This window comes from Cervus canadensis, chromosome 5 (genome assembly GCF_019320065.1).
Source record: "Cervus canadensis isolate Bull #8, Minnesota chromosome 5, ASM1932006v1, whole genome shotgun sequence".
Classification (NCBI taxonomy): Eukaryota; Metazoa; Chordata; class Mammalia; order Artiodactyla; family Cervidae; genus Cervus; species Cervus canadensis.
In genome coordinates, this window is record NC_057390.1 from 44,252,328 (window position 1) to 44,270,210 (window position 17,883).

Here is a 17,883-nt window from a genome sequence, read left to right on the forward strand (position 1 = left end):
CATTAAATCTATCATTTAAAAGTACACTTCTGTGGAGTTTCCCTGGTGGTCCAGTGGTTAAGATTCCATGCTTCCAGTTCGAGTGGTGCAGGTTTGACCTCTGGTCAGGGAACCAAGATCCCACGTGCTGTATGGAGCAGCACTGAAGATCATAAATAAATAAATGTACAACTGTGTACTTCACAACTGTATAACTCAGTGGATTTTAGTATATTCACAGAGTTGTACAACTACCACTATCTATTTCCAAACATCTGCATCACCCCAAAAAGGAGCCTCATATCAATTAGCAGCATCCTTCTTCTGTCCTCCTAGCTCCTGGCAACCACTAATCTACTGTCTGTCTCTATTTATATGCCTATTCTGTACATTTCACATAAGTGGAATTATATAATAGTAGTCCTTTGTGACTGGCCACTTTCATTTAACATCATGTTTTCAAGGTTCCCTCACATTGTAGCAGGTATCAGCGCTTAACTCTTTTTATGGCCAAATAATATTTTATTGTATTAATATACATATACACTTTGTTTATCCATTCATCAGCTGATGGACATTTGGGTTGTTTCCACCTTCTTGGATGTTATGAAAATATTGCTATGAACATTTGTATACAAGTTTTTGCATGGACTTTTAAAGATTTTTTTATTAGAGTATAGTTGATATACAATGTTGTGCTAGTTTCTGCTGTTCCACAAAGTGTATCAGTTATACATCAACATACATCACTCTTTTCTTAAGATTCTTTCCCCATACAGGTCATTACAGAGTACTGAGGGGAGATCCCTGTGCTACATAGTTGGTCCTCATTAGTCATCTATCTTGTATTAGTAGTGTGTATTTGTCAATCCCAGTCTTCCAATGTATCCCTCCCCTCCCCTGGACATGTATTTTTCTCTTTTTAGTTTTGTTTATTTATTTTTGGCTGTGCTGGGTCTTTGTTGCTGCTTGGGCTTTTCTCTAGTTGCGGCGAGTTGGGGCTCCTCTCTAGGTTTTGGGTTTCTCATGGCGGTGGCTTCTCTTGTTGCAGAGCGCGGGCTCTGAGGTGCATGGACCTCGGTGGTTGAGGCTCCTGGGCTCTAGAGCACAGGCTCAGCAGTTGTGGTGCACCGGTTTAGTTTCTCCAAGGCATGTGGGACCTTTCCAGATCAGGGATCAAGCCTGTGTCTCCTGCATTGGCAGGTAGATTCTTTACCACTGAGCCACCAGGGAAGCCCCAGACATATGTTTTTAATTCTCTTGGGCATACAGCTACTAGTGTAATTGCTGAATCATACAATAGGGCAGACGTATTCTTAATCTTTGTGATTCTAGTTCTACATGACATCAGCAACATCTTTCCGATTTAGTTTCTATACACTGAATCTACAGTTTCCTGCTTGGTCTGGTAGTCATCTTGCTTTAAGGGGTGGAGGACGGGGCCTTTGATCTATCTTAATGTTCAGCTGTTTTCACCCTATGTCTCTTGACCCACTTTACACAGTACTGCTTCATAGGGTCAGCAGACAGTTAAAACGCAATCTTCCTCCACTGGGCTAATTTCGGTGCCTCTCTCTACTCCATCTCTGTCTTTCAAAAACTGGTTGAAATCTCCCCTCTCCTGATATCTCCTGACTCCTGTGGGGGTTAGGCCCTTTTATATTCCTTCAGTATCATTTTAGTAGGGTTTTGGGGGAGGGAAGTCGAAAAACAAATTTCCAGTTTGTTTAACCTGAAGTTGCACTAATTATGCATGTCTTTCTGGTCATGGCTCATCTTTGAAAAAGACCAGCTATTTGTTAAAAATTAGTTTAGAAAAAGATGAGGCAAGGGATCTGGACAGACAACAGTTTTAAACTGACCTTTTCTCTTAAACACGGTATCAGCAAATTTGTTTTCTTCCTGGTTTTCAAGATCAAGGGAATCAGTGTGGTAATACTCCCTAAGACAGCCTTTGTCTTAGTCTGTTAGGGCTGTTCCAAAAAAAAAAAAAAATATATATATATATATATATATATATAAAATAAGCTGGGTAGCTTAACCAACAAACATTTCTCAGTTTTGGAAGCTGAGAAGTCCAAAATCAAGGCACCAGCAGATTTGGTGTCTGGTGAGAGCCTGCTTCCTGGTGTACACACTGCTGTCCTCTCACTATGTCCACACGGGGCAGAAGTGGTGGGGGAGCTCTGGGGTCTCTTTTACAAGGGCACTAATCTCATTCATGAGAGCTCTACCCTCATGACTTAATCACCTCCCAAAGGTCCCACCTCCAAATATCAGCACACTGGGGACTGGGTTTCAACACAAGCACTTTGAGGGGACACAAACATTCAGTGTAGAGCATACTTTCTCACACTGTTCCCTCATTCCCCACTCCCATCTCCCCTTCTCCCAGCAGGTCCCCTCAGCTAAGAGTCAGGGACATGAATAATTAATATGATGCTTATGCATGCCTTCTCCATTACTTCCACTTCCCCAATTCCTATGTCCTATGGGGTGGAGTTACTTCTCTGGAGTCTTTCCAGCTGCTCGCCTTATGGTTCTAAACAATGGGACCATTAAGATGAGCCTTCCAGAACAGTGTCCTTGCCTTTACCTGACAGTATACAGCTTCCTTATGTCACTGAAGCTGGAGACAGGTACAAGAATGTTCAGTACTGAATAGCAAAAAGCTGGAAATGTACAAATGACTGATACCAGGAGGATAGATAAGTACACATATTCATACAATTCATATTCATACACATACTCATACAATTCAACACATATTCAACACAATCTGCCAGCAAAAAATGAGTGAATTATAGGTGTGCACAGCAGTATAGATGGGTCTCAAAAACATACTGTTGAGTGAAAAAAAGTAATTCACAAGAAGAATATATACCATTAAGTTCAATAAAATGCAAAAACTTTCCCAAATTAAAATATATTGCAAAGGAAAATATTCATAAAGAGTAAAACTCTAAGAGGTACAAACTATTATGTGTAAAATAAAGTACAAGGATATGTTGTACAACACATGGAATAGAACAAATATTTTATAGTAACTATAAATGGAGCATAATCTTTAAAATTTGTGAATCACTATATTTTACAGCTGTAACTTAAGTAGTATTGTACAACCATACTTCAATTTTTAAAAGGGAGAGAAAAAACTTTAAAAAGAGCGAAAAAAAGAAAAAGAGTAAGCTTCTAAAGAAAACTAAGGGAATGATTAAGTAAAAATTCAGCAAAATAGTTACTGCCTGGAGGGAGAAAAAAAGGGGTGTGACTGGGGAAGTCCACATAGGACCTTCTAAAGCACTAGTTAAATTGGATTTTTAAAGCTGGTTGGCAGGTACATTTTATTGTTGTTGTTAAACTGTACATATATGTTAAGTACATTCTTTTGTTTACATGATATTTCATAAAAAAAAATGGAGAGATTGCTTTCTTCTATTCCTTATCATTTAAAAATGGAGTTGCAAAAAAAAAAAAAAATGGAGTTGCTTCTCTTCACTCTTTGGAGGGTTTTAAGGGTGAGGAGAGAACTAAAAAATGCTTCCCCCACATGTTTTATCAATGACTCCTCTCTCCAGGGATCTGAATAACTCACATACACAGTGTGTGAAGGCACAGGGCATTATGGGCCTTGGATTTCCATATAACACTGTAGACATCAGTGTCTACGTCAAGAAGTTTCTGATTTCCAAATGGTTTAGTTTTGAAACCCTTGAAAGGAAAATGGCTTTCATTGAAAGATGGCTTGTGTATTTGTTTGGAGTGTTGATGCAACAGGGACAGAGGAAGAAGCTAGGAGGAGCTCACCTCCACCAGGGGCTTCCCTAGTGGTTCAGATGGTAAAGAATCTGCCCGCAGTGAGGGAGACCTGGGTTCAATCCCTGGGTTGGGAAGATCCCCCAGAGAAGGGAATGGCTACCCACTCCAGTATTCTGCCTGGAGAATTTCATGGACAGAGGAACCTGGAGGGCTACAGCCCATGGGGTCGCAAGGAGTTGGACATGACTGAACAACTAAACGACAAATGACGACAAGCGATTTTTTACCTCCATCTGGGCCTTGCTGACTCCCAGAGGGAGAGGAGTACAGAGAGTGGAGCAGGAGCCTGGGAGAAGAGGTGGTCTGTGGAGAACTGACTGACCCACGGCAAGGCCGGCTTGATCCAGGGCCTGAGTGGACCCATAACTACCCCAAAATGACATGACGCCTGTGGGAAGGGTCAATGATACCTTTCCCTACTCAGAAGCTGGATCTGTTCATGCCAGAACAAATTGTAAGTTGAGCGCCAAAGGCTCTAAGTCATGGCCTGGAAGAGCCTGCATGTCAGAGCTTGGTGAATAGACAGGGATGGGGGTGGAGTAGTTACCAAGAGAGGTCGGCAGGGCAGTGCTGGGGAGGGAATGTGGACTTTATCCCAGGCAATGAGGAGCTGTTAAAGGGTTTAAGTCAGCAAGAGGCAGGATAAGATTTGATTGAGAAAATACATAATGAAAAAAAATGCTAGTAAGGCTTCAGGAATTCACTTAAAGCAATCTGTACTGTATGAATCACATCAGCATCTATAATTACAGTAATGTCCATATGTGGGCACAATATGTTTTCATTCTACATAGAACACTTGGTGTGCATCAGGATTCAGAGACCATTTGCAAAATTCTGTGCCCACATCCTCTACTCCCAGGGCTAGGCTGTGGGGTTTCCCTGGTGGCTCAGATGGTAGAGTCCACCTGCAATGTGGGAGACCTGGGTTCGATCCCTGGGTTGGGAAGATCCCCTGGAGAAGGGAATGGCAACCCACTCCAGTATTCTTGCCTGGAGAATCCCGTGGACAGAGGAGCTTGGCAGGGTGCAATCCATGGGGTCGCAGAGAGTCAGACACAACTGAGTGACTAACACTAGTTAATGTTAATATTAAAACTGTTCTTCCTGACAGCAATGAACAGCTACTTCAGCTTCTTTCCTTAAGCTGGGGAGACCATGTCCCTAACACTAGCAGGAATGTTTGCCTTCCCATTTCCTATAAGGGTAACAGACATCTAAGTCATGTAGTAGCTGTTACTTTTAACCACTTAAATATAAACCCCCAAACAGGAGAGGAACTAATACCCAACACATATTTACACTAATTAGGATTGTTAGCAAAACTAATAACTAGTATTATGACACCAGTCTTGAATTTGCCTGACTGACTCTTTTAATCCTCACAACGTCTGCTGAGGTAGTTGTTATTGCCATTGGTATTATATAATCTTAACTATAAACTTAATTATACAATCTTTCATTCAGTACTCACATGCTGTGGCATGATAAAGTCAAGGAGAGCAGAGAGTACGTCTGTCATGTTTCCTCGTGGAGCCTTCCCTGGTGCCTAGAACAGTGCCTGGCACATGGTAAACATTCAAAATGTGTTTGTTGAGCAAATTTTGAGTCCCCCTTTTACACAAGTGACGACACCAAAGCTTAGAGATCTTAAATAGCTTACCAGCTATTAGGTCAGCAGCTAATCCCAAATCACATCTGTTGGGCTTCGTCTTCTCACTGGCTCCCAAATCGTCAAATATTTTATAAGGATCACATAGTTTGTCAAGTTCCTAGCAATTAAACAGAAGGCTATTGAAAGATTAATTGCCACCTTCTAAGAAATCTTAACCATTTTGAGAACATAAGGCAGAATTTAGAGGTGAGCAGGAGGAGAATGGCTGTGTTTAAACTTGTCATGTTTTAGAAAGATCTTACATTGAGAAATTCACACCTGGCATTTGAGAACAAAAGCTGGCACAGAACTTGAAGGAAGTACTGTTAGGAATTTTCCCAACTAAATCTTCCTAAGCTTATTATCAATAAAGAGGGTGTTTTCATTTAAATAGAGATCATTATGGCTTTATAGCTCTTTGCTCAACTGCAACTTCTATTGGGCCAGAGTTCCAGTTTTCATGGGTCACTTGGTATTCATCATTCTTACCTTACTTGCTTGAAACAGCTGGCCAAAGAAGTCTGGGTCCTGATTCCAGCTCTTTCCCCACACCCAGATTGGCCTGGGAACAAATTCTCTTATAAATTTCTCAATAGTCCACGGCCCCTGGAGGAAGCATAGAAAGATAAGATTACCTTTTCCCATAGAAAGGGTATTGAAGCAACTTGTACAGGCTACCTCTGGTGAGAGAGGGAAGTTAAGTCTCTGAGAAAAGACTCCATTGGGAGTAACAAGTCCTGTCCTATTCCCACTCCAGTTATTTCTAGGCAGGAGTCCAGCCCAGGCTGTAAGGCAGACCCTCAGCCAGACGATGCAAGAGCAACTGATGTGTGAACGGACAGGTATTAATATTTACCCCAATCAAGAGAGAGTCCAGACCCTTTCCTGGTTCTGTCATCCAGAACGTGCCTAGACAGGAAACTGCAGAACACGGGCTTAAGACAACTGACTTTCTCTCCTTGCTGCAATGTGGGTAGTGATCAGAATGCAAAGGTTTCGGAAACTTGAATTTTCTGTAGTTTCAGTAACTAACGTTGCATAGCTTTTTGATGATCTCAGAACCATTTCTTTTGTTTTTTAAACTGTATTTATTTATTTGGTTGTGCTTGGTCTTCATTGCTACCAGCAGGCTTTCTCTAGTTGTGGCGAGCCAGGGCTTATTCTCCAGTTGCGGTGCACAGGCTTCTCATTGCAGTGGCTTCTCTTGTGGCACAGCATGGGCCCTAGAACACAGGCTTCAGTAGTTGCGGCACACGGACCTAGTTGCTCCGAGGCATGTGGAATCTTCCTGGACAGGGAACAAACCTGTGTCCCCTGCATTGGCAGGTGGATTCCTAACCATTGGACCAGCAGGGAAGTCCCTCTGAGCCATTTCTGATGTGCAAAGTATTTTCACACACACCTTCTACTGAGGTAAGCAGATCAATATTATTATTCATAAATTAGAAATGGACAAAGAGATTATGTTATTTGTCCAAAGACATATCATTCTCCCCAAAACCAGCCTCCTGGTGGACTGTTGCTCAGTCATGGTGTTTGGCTTTTCTCCCTCTTCAAGTCAATCATCTACTATTTTTACATCATGAGTTCTCAACCTTTCGTGTACCATCACTTAGAGAATCTAATTTGCAAGAGAATCACATTTGCAAGCATGTGCGGGCACATATATAATTTTGTATTAACTCTCAGGACTCTCAGAGATCCTCTGAAGACCATGGACACAAGGTTGAGAATCTTTCTTCTAGAATTAATATGTATGAGACCGAAAGGACGTAATTACCAAATGTAGTAACGAACTATATTGTCTCGTTCTGAAATTCAGCTACAGAACACATCTCAGGGACCGCCAGAGAAATTTGAATATGGAATATATATATACTAAATTTCATTAAGGAATTTTCTCAGGTGGTATTAGGATAATTTTCTTTGATGTGATGATGGTGTTTATTTATGAGGATGCTTAAAGATTTTTAGGAGATAGTATTTGTTTCCTGATATTTATTTATTTATTTGGCTCATGATTATTATTTATTTATTTAATAATCCTGATTCTTATTAATTTATTTATTTGGGTCTTAGTTGCAGTGCACTGGTTTAGTTGTTCTGCAGCATGTGGGGTCTTAGTTCCCCAATCAGGGATCAAACTTTGCCCCCTTCATTGCAAGGTGGATTCTCAACCACTGAACCACCGGGAAAGTCCCAGTGCTTAAGTATTGAGAGGTGAAATATCATGAAGTCTGCAACACATTTTCAAATGGTTCAGAAAAAATATAAAAAGATACAAGATTTAATAATATGACATTTGCCAATATTACATCATTTTTAATCTATAAGAACAGCAATTACATTTGATTTAACCTAGTTTACAAAGAACATATAGCAAACTATTAGTAGTTTAACCTTGGTGGTGATATATGCATGTTCACTGAAGAGTTCTTTCAACTTTGCTGTACATTGGAAAGTTTTCATACTAAAATATTGGGGTAAAAAGTTTCTGTTTGTGGTATCTTTCAAATCTGCTCCTCTGTTAGTTATCTATTCCGATGTAAGAAATTACCCGCAAATTTAGTGACTTAAAACTACAAATATTTCTAGGTAAATTGAAAGCAGAGACTTTCCAAAAGAATTGAAAGCAGAGACTCAAAGAGATATTCATAGATCCACGTTCATAGCATCATTATTCACAATAGCCAAAAAGCAGACACAACTCAAGTGCCCATCAGTGGATGAATGAAAAACCCAGGTATGCTATACATACAATGGAATACTGTACTTCAGCCTTAAAAAGAAAGGAATTCTAACACATGCTATAGCATGGATGAACCCTGAAGACACTGTGCTAAGTGAAATAAGTCAGTCACGAAAGGACAAATAGTGTTTGATTCTACGTGTATGAGATAGCTAGAGTAGTCAAATTCATAGAGATAGAAAGTACAATAGTGGTTGCCAGGGGCTGGATGGGAGAATGAGGAGTTAGTATTTGATGGATTTGGAGTTTCAGTTTGGGATGATGAAAAAGTTCTGGATATGCATGTGCTGTTGATTGCACACTATAACTATACTTAATGGCAATGAACTATACATCTATAAGGGTTAAACTGGTAAATTTTATGTTGCATATATTGTACCACACACATCATCAACCCACAAACAAAACATATATCGTCTCACTGTGTGTGCATGCTAAGTCACTTCAGTCATGTCCAACTCTGCGACTTTATGGACCGTATGCACCAGACTCCTCTGCCCATGGGATTCTCCAGGCAAGAATCCTGGAGTGAGTTGCCATGCCTTTCTCCAGAGGATCTTCCCAACCCAGGGATCGAACCTGTAGATCTACCATATTCTTTTTCCATTTTTTTGAAACAAAACAAGCCTCATTATTTGAATATTTCATTAAATAAACCCACAAAGGTAGCAAATCTTAGGACAAATCACATTTTGACAAAAAGTCCAGTGCTCTGAATCAGGATAAAATGGCTAATTAACAGTTGAACCAGAAGCCTCCAACATCTGAACTTATTTTACTTGTTGCTGTATATATGTAAATAATATAAAGAAAAACTCTAATTCAAAAAATAATAGAGTGGGAAATTATAAACTAGAAATAAAATAATTTAAACCATTTAAAGACCCCGTTTACAACATAGGAAGAAAAGCATCACATTTCTTAAAATAAACTGATTAAGAACTAAGCACTCCATTTAGCTGTTCCCCTGCTCTAAGTGATGCTTCTTGCCATCTGCTTTGGATGCCCACTGATCCATTAATCAGAACCTTCTCTAGTCCTTTCCCAAGTACTCATGATCTAATAAATAGGCCAAGTGGATAACTTTCTTTTAAAAGAGTAAAGAATTTCTGCCTTCTTCATCTCTCCTTTCCAAGTATCTTTGGCTTGAGCTTATCTCATTTTTTGCAGCTTAAGGACTCAGGGAAAGTTGCTCATGAGGGCACAGGTAGGATCTCCCTGCCTCTGTGAGGTGACTCCTTGTGCCTTAAGTTGGATGAACCACTGGATAGAAATGTACAGTTCCTCCCAATCAAGGAACAGGAAGGGAACCCAAGAAATTCAGTTCCAGCTTCCCTTCCCATTTTCAGATCACTTCAGCGATTCCACACTACACTAATTAGGCAAGAACTTATTTAGATCTCTGAGTTCTTTTCCACACCAAAATTTCATACTTTAAATTGTTATATAAACTGTAAGCCTGTCAACTTCATCCTTTCATGCTGTTTTGTATTTTCAATTTTCTTTGGAAAGAGCTTTCCTAATCTCAAGATTAAAACAAGAAAAAAAGTTCTCCTGTATTTATTTCTAGTACTTTCATACGGTTTAGTTCCTCAATCCATCTGGAACTTATTTGGGGTCTTTTCTCAAATTTATGAGTGAATTAATCCCTCCAGCAGCATTTCCTCATTTATTTGAAATGTTTCCTTTAACAAGTAAAATATTCTTTTATTCTTATAGCTATTTCTGGATTGTATTCTTTCCCAGTGTTTTGTTCTACTGATTCTATGTCTGCCCATGTTGTTTCTATTACTACAGCTTCAAGGTATATTTTGATATCTTAAAGGACAACCTCTCTTTTTTTTTTTTTTCTTTCCCCAACTTTTCTTGGTTCTTTTCTTCGTAGTTCATAGCTTTTACAACCTGAAGTAAGTCTGAGTCAGTTTTCTCATCTGAAAAGATTAAGACTATGAGCTCTAGAGTCATTTTGTCTGAATATCAGCAAAGATTCACTCAGGCAAATGGAAAGTCTTCTATTTGAGCAGAGGGGATTTAATACAGGGAACTGGTGACATGATATGGAAAGACTAAGTATCTTAATGCAAAAATAGGAGGCCAGGGACTTCCCTGGTGGTCCAGTGGTTAAGAACCTACTTGCCAATGCTTTTGAACTGTGGTGCTGCAGAAGACTCTTGAAGTCCCCTCGACAACAGGGAGATCAAATCAGTCAATTCTAAAGAAAATCAACCCTGAATATTCGTTGGACGGACTGATGCTGAAAGCTCCAATGCTTTGACTACCTAATGCAAAGAGTCGACTCACTGGAAAAGACCCTGATGCTGGGAGAGATTGAAGGCAGGAGAAGGGGGCGACAGGATGAGACGGTTGGATGGCTTCACCGACTCAATGAACACAAGTTTGAACAAACTCTGGGAGATGGTGAAGAACAGGGAAGCCTGGCGTGCTGCAGTCCATGGGTTTGCAAAGAGATGGACACAACTTAGAGACTGAACAACAGGGGACTTCCCAGGTGGTCCAGTGGTTAAGATTCCCCACTCCCAATGCAGTCCCCTGAGTGTATTTAGTACTTTATCACTTATTGACATTGCCCCATCTCATTCTTCCAACAAGCGCTCTGATGCAGACAGGGCAAGCTTCATTATCCGTGCTGAGCAGCAGTGGAATCCAAGACTTCGAGAAGATAAGTGATAGACTCAAAGGTCCCTGGGGGCTTCGGACAAAGCCACCTCACTCACGTTCAGGATTTCTTCCTACTAATATCCCAGGTGGCCTCCCACAGCATGTGTGAGATAATAAGCATATACACACAGGTGTGCATTATACACACACACACACACACACATATACAATAGGTTCAAATCTCTGAAGAGAAGGTTCATGCCTTAATATTCCTGCCCCAGGTAAAGCACCTGGAAGCTAGAAAAGAAGTGATGGCCTTAATTCCTGAATAAGACCCTCCTGGGGGATGGAAGAGAGAACATACGTGAGGATTACAGCCAGAGCCAGGGTTCAAGATCAGCTTGACCAAACTCTATAAGGCTCTGGCCCTTGATTCCAGCTTTACCCAGCCCATTCTCAGGTCATCAAAGAGCAGAAGGCATGGTTTCCAGGAGGGACTGAGATGATCAGGGAAACAGATCTGCCCACTGGCTCTGCGTGCCCCCATGCCCCGGGCATGTAACAGCTTCTTGTGGGCAGTGGGGTCCCTGACAGGCGGGAGCTTGCTCTAAACCTACAGTAGTAATCATCCCAGGGCTGCCACCCAGGGCCTGGCATCCACACTGGTCCCTGACAAACCACCTGGAGCAGGAGCCTCATTCATATGCGTATGGATCACTGACAGGAAACATGGGGCACTAGAGATCAGAAGACTAAGCTAATCAAATGGTTGCCTTTGGACATCAGTGCTTGCCAGGTACATTCTACTTAAATATATGTGGTTCTGTTCTTCACTCAGCCAAGGCAAGGCATGGGCACTGCTGGAGTCTGACTCAGCTTGTTGCACTGGCTTCAGCTATGAATTTGTTCTCCTCCGACATGACAAGGATGCTGCATCCTCAATTGATTTGACTTGGCTCTGCCTCTGTGCTTTTTCTCCTTATCCTGAAATGGGGAGCCACCCTCTCCTGTCGGCCTAAAGACATCTGGAGCAGGGGCATAGGGGCGGGCTTGGCAAAAGGTGGCCCAGGCAGCTGCCCACGCCACTGCTCTGTACTTTCAAGAGCCCTGCTGCCTGCCCCATTCTCCTCTCTGCCCACAGATGTCCCAGTGCCCTGGAGAGTCGACAGGAAAAGACAGGGTCATGAATTAGACAGTGGGCAGTGAGTGGGAAGAATAAAAGCCAAAGGCCTGGGGCGGGGGGGCGGGTAGTGGTGGGAGGAATTGGGAGATTGGGATTGACATGTATACACCATTGATATTGTATAAAAAATAGATAACAAATAAGACCATGCTGTATAGCAAAGGGAACTCTACTTAGTGCACTGTGGGGACCTCGATGGGAAGGAAGTCCAAAAGGGAAGGGATATATGTATATGTATGGCTGATTCATTGCACAGCAACTATACTCCCATAAAAATTAATTCAATTCTTAAAGCCAAAGGCCTACTTGGGGACTCTGAGACCCCATGCCTTCTGTCCCAGTTACCCCTCAGAACTCATTTTTTTCTTTCTCTCTCTCTTTTTAAAGAATATTTATTTATTTGACTGCCCTGAGTCTTAGTTGCAGCACTAAGATCTTTAGTTGTTGGCATGCAGTATTCTTGGAGGCTTCCTAGGTGGTTCAGTGGGTAAAGAATCCACCTGCGATACAGTAGACAAAGATTCGATCCCTGGATCGGGAAGATCCCAGAAGGAGGGCATGGAAACCCACTCCAGGCTTCTTGCCTGGAGAATCCCATGGACAGACGACCCTGGTGGACTCCAGTCCATAGGGTCACAAAGAGAACATGACTAAGCACATACACAGTATTCTTAATTGTGGCATGTGGGATCTAGTTCCCTGGCCAGGGATTGAACCCAGGCCCCCTGCATTGGGAGCAGAGTCTTAGCCACTGGACCACCAGGGAAGTTGCAGGCTCATTTCCTCTTCCTCTCCACTCACATCACTCTTCACTGTACTTGGAACGTGCCAGGCCCACTCCTACCCGAGGGCCTTTGCACCACTCTTCACCCAGACGGCCCCGTGCTCCCTCCTGCTTCCTGTTCCACACTCTGTTCTGATGTCATTTTCTCGCTAAGGCCTTCCTTGACCACCTTCCTACAATTGTAAGACCCACTCTCTGCCCCCTGCCTCTTCCCTGGCTCCTCTCACCACGCACCTTACTTAGCCAGTTGATGGATGGAGCTCCCCACCTCCGAAGTTTGGCCTGTGAAGTTGCTCACGGCTGTGTCTGCAGCACTGAAGCAGCACCTGACACCGCACAGCCTCAGTGATATTTGTGAAATTCCTGCACGGATGAGGCTGGCCGGTAAGCTGCTTCCAGGCAGCCCTGGGTTTGGGTCAGCCCCACTCCCTTCTGGGCCTGACTCAGTTCCTCTAACGACGAGGGTGCATGTGCCGCTGGGTAAGCTGCCTTCCAGTGGTAATAACTGATGAGTCTGGACAATATCCTCTTACCACCCAAGCAAAGCCCAAACAGAAGGCAACGAGGGCAGGGAGGCAGGAAGCAGCTGCCAGGATGACTAACTGGGATCTTAGGTCATCATCCCCCAGTGCCAATCCTTACAGGTCTCAGCATGGCTCAGGATTACTGAGACTCATGTGGCCTCGTGGCCAGATCTGGTTCAAAAGGGCCACAAGGAGCACTTGGAAAAACAACTCCATTTTAGGGAGCTGACACAGGCCTGGAGGAGGAATCGAGATTTGATGAACTTTGTACAAAAATTTTGCAAAACCAGACTTGATTCAGTTCTTTGGGGTTTTTTGGCTTCACTGGGTCTTTGTGTGGCACTTGGGCTTTCTCCAGTTGGGGCTAGTGGGGACTACTCTTTGTTGTGGTGCACAGGCTTCTCTTAGTTGCGGTTCATGGGCTCTCTAGTTGCAATGCTCAGGCTTAGTTGCCCCATGGCATGTGGGATGGCATCCCTGACTAGGGAATGAAACTGAGTCCTCTGCAATGGAAGGGGGATTCTTAACCACTGGACCACCAGGGAAGTTCCTTGGTTCAGTTCTCATTCAAGCAACATTTATAAGGGCTCCCTCGGCACCAGGCACTTCTCTAGAGGGGAATAGAGTCGTGAACCCCATGAATGAGGTCAAGCCTTGACCTGTACATTGATTTGTGTTCCGGCATGCCATCCCTCGCCAAGGCCTGGTGCCATCTTCCCTGCAACTTCCTGCTCCCAATATCTTAAGTCTTCCCAGATCTACTGACTACATCTAGATAGATGCCCTTTATCTCAAAAACAACAGCAGCAACCACTCGCACCTCCGACAGACCAATCAAACAACAGCACTCCTTCCCCCATAATCCCCTCCAGCATCCAAGTCACGTCAACTTTGTATTCTGTCCCCCTTCTGGGAAACTCTAACTCTCTTCCTCATTCTCAGCACCTTCGTGTCTTTGGTCCTACCACTCCCTGACAAAGTCACCTTCTCTACCTGTTGGGTTAATTGCCCCAGTGGCTCCCAAACTAATTGTATGTCTCCTGTATTCAGCGCCTTTGTGCATTCATCCGCATCTGAGCTATCTCTACCCTCCCTTCTCTCTGCCTCTTCAGCATGGCTTACCACATCACCCTCTCACCTTCAAGGGGAGGCAGGACTTCTCTCAGTTCCCCAACCCCTGATAAACTCTCTACAAACCAGAACACCTGCTTTCCATCAGGGCATGGTCATCTATACATATACACATCTTTCTATGTAATTACCAGCTGTTTCCTGTATGTATGTCTTATTTTTCCCTGAGACTGTAAACTCCTTGAAGGCAAAGACAAGTTCCATTTTTTTTTTGGCCTCGAGGCATGTGGGAATCTTAGTTCCCCAACGAGGGGTTAAACCTATGCCCCCTGCATTGGAAACACAGTCTTAACCACTGGACTGCCAGGGAAGTCCTGAGGGCAAGAACAATTTCTATTTATTGGTGTCCTATATATAGCTCAGTACCCACTCACTCAGCTATCAATCTGAGCTATAGATCTGACCTGGATTTACCAAATGGTGATATTTAAGAAGAATGTTGTTGTTGTTCTCTAGTCACTAAGTTGTGTCCAACACATTTGTTACCCTGTGGACTGTAGCCCGCCAGGCTGTTCTGTCCATGGGATTTCCCAGGCAAGATTACTGGAGCTGGTTGCCATTTCCTACTCCAGAGGATCTTTCCAACCCAGGGATCGAAACTGCACTGGTAGGTGGATTCTTTACTACCAGTGCAGGGAAGCCCTTAGAAGAATACATTTATTGAAATGTGTATTTGTTTTTAGATGTTAAGAGGAAAATATAGAATGCAAGATTATGTTATGGTCTGATGACCACAGTATAAACTATGTACTCATAAAGGTAAACCTGGAAGGAGATCAGTGAAAAATAAAAAGTATTTTGTCAGGGTTGTTGGATTATGAGTGATTTGTTTAAAAATCTGTAAATTTTGTGAGTGTGTTGCTTGTGCATTTGAAAAGAGGGTGTTTTTTTTTTGTTTTTTTTTTTTTTAAAGTACATGGAGGGCTTTAAATGTCATTGAAACATTCCACTCTTGGGTACAAATTCTTTAAGGCTTTCTTAGGAAAGAATAGGGGATGGGAGCAGGGTAGGCAGGGTTGGCAGTTCTTCAGAGATTTCACTCAAGTCATATTTATACACAAATAGCTAAGCGAAGTGGCAGGGGGTGGGGTTGGGGGGAGAAAGCCAAGGTCCAAGTTTTGCCTGCAAATGTTTATTCCCTGAGGATGGGACAGAAAAACAAACAGTTTAAAATAACCCACGAAATCATGTGAGCTGTAGAGATTTTTTTTTTTCCTCTCCCCCAGAAGAAGAAATGTGTTCTCCTTGAGTTTCCTGGTGTTTTGTGCTCTGAAGCTCCAGCAGCAGGGGGTGTGATTGGGGGAGGGAGAGGCAGGATATACCTTCCTTGGTGGACGTCTCTGGGCACACGTTTCCTCTGATTCCTTAACCTTTTTTGACATGTATATTTTATTCATATCAGACTGTGGGCTCTCAAATATGAGGACCATGTCTTTTCTGGTGTTTATTTTGAGGGGGGAGTGGGATTGCTGCCCCATGCCACCTGCTAGATCTTAGTTCTCTGACCAGGGATTGAACCTGTGTCCCCTGGAGTGGAAGCACAGAGTCCTAACCACTGGACCACCAGGGAAGTCCCTAGGACCATGCTCTTTCTGTCAGAGGGGTGGCCCCACAGCACACCTAATATAAGGGGAACCCAAGAAATCATTTGTCCAATGTCCTCATCAGACCCAGGAAGACCAGACTCAGAATGAGGCATGTGCAGAGGCCATACAGCCTGGGACTCCTGGGGAAACTGGTTTTAGGGAGCTCTGGAGTGCATAAGCCTATCCCCACAGTGTTGCTCAGGTGTTTGGAACATTCCTCTGACAAGTGTGGGTTAAGCCTAAATATACTCCAGCCCAGAAACATGGCAGAAGGGCAACAATGAACAAACTGTGCTCTTAACACTGAGGAGCCTAGGATTCAGAGAGAGAGATGGGGCAAGTTCGCAGATAACCAGAATACCAAGCAGAAAGGAAGAAACATTGCAAGAGGCACATGCGAAAGAGGAAGAAGCCTCTGACAAAGTGGGCTGAGAATGTCTCCATTGGCCTGAAGCTGGCATTAAGAGGTTCAGGATGATGCAAATGAGGTCAGAGGCACCGAGACAGTTGCATTCATTTAACAAATCCTTGCTAATCACCAACTACCGGTGCCAAGTAAGGTTTTAGGCATTTGGGGAGCAAATCTCTCCCCTTGTGAAATTTACATTCAAGTAAGAGTAGAGACACTACACAAGATAGATAAGTATTATAAAAGTTGGTTAGGTAGTAGGCTGGTGTGTATGTGTGTGTTCAGTCATGTTCAACTCTTTACAGCCCCATGGACTGTGGCCTCACCAGAGTCCTCTGTTCATGAGATTTTTCAGGCAAGAATACTGGAGTGGATTGCCATTTCCTTCTCCAGGGGACCTTTCCGACCCAGGGATAGAACCCAAATCTCTTGCATCTACTGAAGTGACAGGTGGGTTCTTTACCACTAGAGCCACCTAGGAAGACCAGTAGGCTGGTGAGAATGTAAAACTTCAGCTGCTGTGGAAAACAGTATGGTAGCTCCTCAAAAAATTAAGCATAGAATTATCCTTTGATCCAGCAATTACGCTTCTGGGTATACACTCACCCCATGCAGAAAACTGAGATAAGAGTGGTCCAAAGAGAAGGATCAGCAAGTGCAAAAGCCCAGAGGCAGAATTTGCCAGGAGACCCCTGTGCCAGAGCCACTGCCATGAGAATCCATTGTTTTACTTCTGTGTCTCTTCGGTCAATTCCAATGGTACTAGTGTTGTGGGAGTCACTCAGTCATGTCTGACTCTTTGTGACCCCATGGACTGTAGGTCACCAGGCTCCTCTATCCACAGAATTCTCCAGGCAAGAATACTGGAGTGGGTTGTCATGCCCTCCTCCAAGGGATCTTCCCGACCCGGGGATTGAACCCCAGTCTCCTGCATTGCAGGTAGATTCTTTACCGTCTGAGCCACCAGGGAAGCCCTGGTACTAGGTACTAGTAGCAATGGTACTAGGGAGACTGCTAATAGTGGAACTGGGAAAAGCTTTCCTCAGCTCTGAGGGGCAATACACAGAGCAGAGGGTCTTATTTGGGAGAGGGGTAGGAGGAGCGACCTGGCTTTGCTGAACTCAGAAAGGTCACTGTAGACTCTAGCAGTTATACTTCTATGGGGAACGTGATCACTCAGACCACAGGGCTGCATGTGACCATTAATTCATTTCTCTGGAAACAATTCTGTTAGGACAGGAACTGAGAATTCTTTCTCCATGACTTGTGGCTGAGTTTGTGTTCTGTGAGAACACTGGGTTTTGCATTTCTCATTACACTGCTCTCATAGCTCCTGGGTTTGGAAGTGGTCACTGCCATTAAATTCTTTTATGGCTTTCACCCCCATCAAACCAAGGATAAAGGTGAATAAAGAACTCATCCAGAGTAGACTGCTCCAACACCCCA

The 17,883-nt window shown here is 43.3% G+C and overlaps 1 long non-coding RNA gene across 1 annotated transcript; it reads right to left on the reverse strand.

The window, feature by feature from the left end:
• Positions 1–607: 607 nt before the first annotated feature.
• On the reverse strand, positions 608–13,326 carry LOC122441737. Its single transcript, XR_006269432.1, has 5 exons — positions 13,022–13,326; positions 5,942–6,058; positions 5,462–5,570; positions 5,273–5,359; positions 608–1,952 (listed from the first exon to the last, which is right to left on the reverse strand). It is a non-coding gene; the product is annotated as an uncharacterized LOC122441737 (long non-coding RNA).
• Between the last annotated feature and the right edge of the window lie 4,557 nt (positions 13,327–17,883).